Genomic DNA, 5,024 nt, shown 5'->3' on the forward strand with positions numbered 1-5,024 from the left:
TTTGCCACTGGTGTATATACTGGTGGTGGTTAAGGTGTCCTGTACACCAGTTGCAAAGTGCTCCTGGCAGTATGGGTTCGAGTCACTTCTGGGGTATATTTGAACATATCTTAATGACAGACACAAATATGTAGCAATCAATAATATAACCTCACCTACCCAACTATAAACAATAGGAATGCCACAGGGCAGCATACCTCTCATATTTCTTATAAATCAATGATTTACCAATTTTCTCTAACATCCTTAAACCAATACTATTTGCTAACAATACTACCATCATCTGTTCAGACTCCAACCCCCACACACTAAATAATATTGTAAATAACAATTAAAAATATTCCACTCACTGTTGTTATCCTTGAAACTCTCACTAAACACAGTAAAGACCTACTACATTTCATTTGGAAGTACAATGGGGCCTCGACTTACGATGCTAATCCGTTCCCAGAGACGGATCGGAAGTCGAAATATCGTTAGTCAAAGCGAATTTTCCCATAAGAAATAAAGGGATTTGAATTAATCCGTTCCCCACCCTCCAAAATATTAACATAAAAATACATTTTATACTGAATACAATGTTTTTTCTAACTACAATACAGTACCAAAGTTACTCTTACCTTTATGGAGGGCTCTTGGTGGCATATGGAAGATGGTGATGGGGGAGGAGGAGAGTTGTTACTGTTTGGAAGGGGAGTCCCCTTCTATTATCACATCAGGCAGTGATGTTTTCTCTGGGGTACTCTCTCTCCTACGTTTTGCCTGAATACCACTAGGACCTGGTTGTGGTTCAGTGCTTGTTTGTCTCACTACAAATTTGTCAAGAGACATTTGTTTTTCCATTCGTTTTAACATTTGTCTGTAATGATGCATCACTTTAGCACCCATAATGTCCTTTTCTTAGCTAGTATGGTGGATATTGTTGACTGAGATTTGTTGTACTGCCTAGCCAGTTCACCTACCTACACACCATCTTCATATTTACGAATAATCTCTCATTTCTGCTCTATAGTCATTCTTACATGGGGCCTCATATGTTGAGCCTTACCACTGACTTTCCTGGAACTCATGGCATATTATATAATAATTACTTTAATGTTCAAAATGCAAAAAATCACCACAAAAATGGAATTTCATATAGGCGCGACCGTCACTAAGTGGGTATAGCTGTAGTAAACTGAGGCAGGTCAGACCGCAGCTGACCCCGAACGTGTACCAACAAATATCGGATGTCGACGACACCATCGGATGTCGAGTAGCATTTTTCGATGAAATTTATATCGTAACTCGAAGTTATCGTAAGTAGGGGCAATCGTATGTCGAGGTGCCACTGTAAATCAAAGTAAATTCCCCTTCTGATAAACAATGTCAACATTAGCATAGAAAATGATGGAAATTACCTTGGTCTATAAATATTCAAGAGATTAAAGTTCAGAACCCACATACAGAAAACAGGCAAAAGGTCTAAAAAACTGTTGGCATACTCTCAAAAATGAGTTATTATGTTCCCCACTCAGCTTTCCTTTCAAAATAGTACACCCTAATCTAGCCCTATCATATATGGTATCTGTGCATTGGGTTTAACCACTGCAAATTACTTCAAGCCCATCATCACCCAGTAAGAATCTTCTATCAGAACTCCAACAAACTTTGTTTTTAGAAAACACACATACCCTGTTTAAATCTCTAAACATGCTAAACATTACTCACTCCACACACATTCTCTTATGCTATATATATATTTTAAAACCTTATTCCTAAATGCTAATACTGATCTGAAAATCTTCCTTAATAGATGTAACAGAATCCAGGAGCATCACACCAGAAATATATATATGTTTGTCAGTAACTGACAAACTGTTAATCCGATTGCCAGTGAGCTAATATAATTGACAGTCAAGCAGACTAATGTAATTGGCAGACAATTATTGCATAACTGATAAAGTTAGGCAAGAGAAATATAAATTTGACTCTTAATGCCGATCAGTTTACTATGAACTCTTAAGTGATATATATTTCTAATCAAGATCGTAAAAACTCACAAATAGGCTTAAACAAACAAAAAAGAATCTGTTTACATAGAAATCTAATGAGGTAATTCCTACATTAATACATTTCTCCTACCAATATAAAGGTCTCATACTGAGTACATCTCACACTATGTTCTTTACCAACTCCAATGCTAAATAATATCAACAAAAATGTCAATACCATAGGTAAAGATTATATAATTATATTTTAAATGAATTTCTAAAGAGAAAAACTAATTGCATTATTATTTAAATAAATATGAAGAAAAACAAAAAAAATTTGTTTTATTTTTTATTTTTAGGAGAAAAAAATTCTTTACTTACATAAATATTTGAGCAATTTTGAGTTTGTCTATACTGACAGCTTTTCTTATATAATCTATGAAGAGCATCTATCTTGTACTGTGACAGTTTTCCTGTTCTTGCTTGGTCTATGAGGAGCACCTAACTTCTATATTGACAGTTCTCTGGTTCTTGCTTGATCATGAGAAGCAATCAACTTTCAATAAAGAACAAAATAATAAAATACCATTAGATCTTTTCATGGTAAAGTGTATTTCATAGTGAATATTATGAAGTGTATTTCTCAAACAAAATACATATACATAATTACCTTTAAAGGACATCCAACTGACATGGTGATAGCACAACATTTTCATGATGAAGCTATGTTTTCAAGATGTATATTAGAGATAAGTTAATTTATTATTGTCTTATTACACTTCAACATTCTCTCAATCATGTCCCACACTCAGTGTTTAGTTTATCATGTGAATGGATCGTTTTGTGCATCTTCATATTTCCAAGAGGAGTGAATCTTCCCACACTCTGAGCACTCATAATGTTTGCCTACTAATGCACTAACATATGAGCTCATACTTCTAAAATGTCAGAATCTTCTCCCATACTCTGGACACTCGTGAGGCTTATCACCAGAATAGATTAACATGTGTTCTATTATAGTTCCACATCTTTTAATTTTTTGCCTCACTGAACACATTCAAGTGGTCTTTCATCCACATGCATCTTCCTATGTTTCTTCATACTTCCAAGATGTTTGAATCTCTTCCCACACTCTGGACACGAATAAAGTTTATCATCTGAATGCACTAACATGTGACGTACTATAGTTCCACGTTCTTTAAATTTTTTGTCACACTCGGCACATTCAAAAGGTCTTTTATCCACATGCACCATCATGTGTCTCTTCATACTTTCAATACGACTGAATCTCTTTCCGCACTCTGGACACGAATGAGGTTTGTCACCTGAATGTACTAACATATGATACTTTACTTTTTCTTGCCGAGCGAATCTCTTCCAACACACTGGACATTCATAAGGTTTGTCACTTGAATGCACTAACATGTGATTCTTCATTGTTCCTTTACGAGTGAATCTCCTCCCACACTCTGGACACTCGTGAGGTTTGTCACCTGAATGCACCAACATGTGATTCTTCATATTTCCTACCTGAGAGAATCTCTTCCCACACTCTGGACACTCATGAGGCTTATCACCTGAATGCACTAACATGTGAGTCTTCATATATCCAAGACGAGTGAATACCTTCCCGCACTCTGAACAATGGTGTTTTTTCATCTTCTTTACAACAGAGGCAGTTTGTCTGATAGTTTTCTCCTCAGGATGATAGCACTAGAGGTGATGTTAGTAGGCGTGTCACGGTGCAAGGTCAATGTTGACGGTTAGACAAGGCTTGAGTGTTGTTTCTTAGAGTAAGACTTAATGTGAGCACTTGGCGGTCATTATCGGTGCTTCTTCTATATGATAGGTGCAGTTTGCGTAAAGTTTTCCTGCTCGTGTCTGGACCCAACAGCCAGTGGTGATAAAATGGCGCCCGAAGATCATACAAGCGTTCCAATGTTTTTTGTTCTGGTTCCATATCTTTTTTCTGTAGTTAACATTTTATTCTTATAACTGTTTTTTTCTATATTTATCATTTATATTTTTCCTCATATTTTCTAATTAAGGAATGTAGTTGGAATTCTTTCTTTATATATAATACCATTTGATTAAATCTTTTTTTGAAGGAAATATAGTTCTCCCACTACTGCGCATGACCCGAACCCTAATGTAACTGACCCAAGTATTAGTTGGGTTAACCCATATGCTGGAATTCAAAAAACATCGCCCATGCTGGCTGGAAAAGGCGAATTCCCCAACACTTTTATTGAAAACATCTTGATAACTTATTAAACCAAAAAATCTTTATATGTTAGAAAAATTACAGAAACGGGATCTATAGTGAAACCTCTACATAACCATGACAATATTAAAGTAAAACCGAAAATATTTGCAGTTGAATATATATGATAATGATACTAATTGCCTTTTTCATCATTCGACGAGCTCGAAACCCACAATATTCATTTCACAACAATGCTTATTTCACGCAGATTCGTTAATATATATAGTGTGTCTGTCGTCTGACGCGGTTGAGTGCACGCTACGCTCCTCACTCTAAGCTGTATTTCAACCCTCAAACTACCGCCAGATGATGTAGACCGCCACCCACAGGCAGCTAAGTACATACCTGGAGTCCAAACATGTTATAGCAAAATCAAAGTAACCAACCAAAATCAACTCATTCCATCTCAAACAAATTTCAAAACAATCCTCTATGGCTGTGGGTATCAGTACATGCTGCCCGCTTCTACCCGCCACCGCGCTGCCTGACGCAAGTTTCTTCACAACATATACCCCCAGTCCATTCTAACCAATCATGTCTCCTAAAAATGTGACTGGCAGGGAAATAAGGGCAACAAACCCCCCTAACAAAGCATCCATCCCGGCCAACTCTAACAGCCTTCGTGTTTCTCCGTCTGGAAGCTCTGTGGTCCGGGCGGCGGTGCTGCCCTCCCTCCTCCCCATTGAGCCAGGGAGCGGTGTCCTCTCAATCCTCTCCAGTTAACATGCTAACATCCCAGTTTACGCAATTCAAGCGAGCAGCTTCCGGTCCCTCACCAGATTTCC

At 37.3% G+C, this 5,024-nt stretch overlaps 1 non-coding gene across 1 annotated transcript; it reads right to left on the reverse strand.

Annotated features, from left to right (window-relative positions):
• Nucleotides 1–2,068: 2,068 nt before the first annotated feature.
• LOC123753109 (uncharacterized) lies at nucleotides 2,069–3,928 on the reverse strand. The gene is made up of 2 exons (XR_011228764.1): nucleotides 2,644–3,928; nucleotides 2,069–2,529 (listed from the first exon to the last, which is right to left on the reverse strand). It is a non-coding gene; the product is annotated as an uncharacterized protein (transcript).
• Nucleotides 3,929–5,024: the final 1,096 nt, after the last annotated feature.

Source organism: Procambarus clarkii, chromosome 16 (assembly GCF_040958095.1).
Source record: "Procambarus clarkii isolate CNS0578487 chromosome 16, FALCON_Pclarkii_2.0, whole genome shotgun sequence".
Lineage (NCBI taxonomy): Eukaryota > Metazoa > Arthropoda > Malacostraca > Decapoda > Cambaridae > Procambarus > Procambarus clarkii.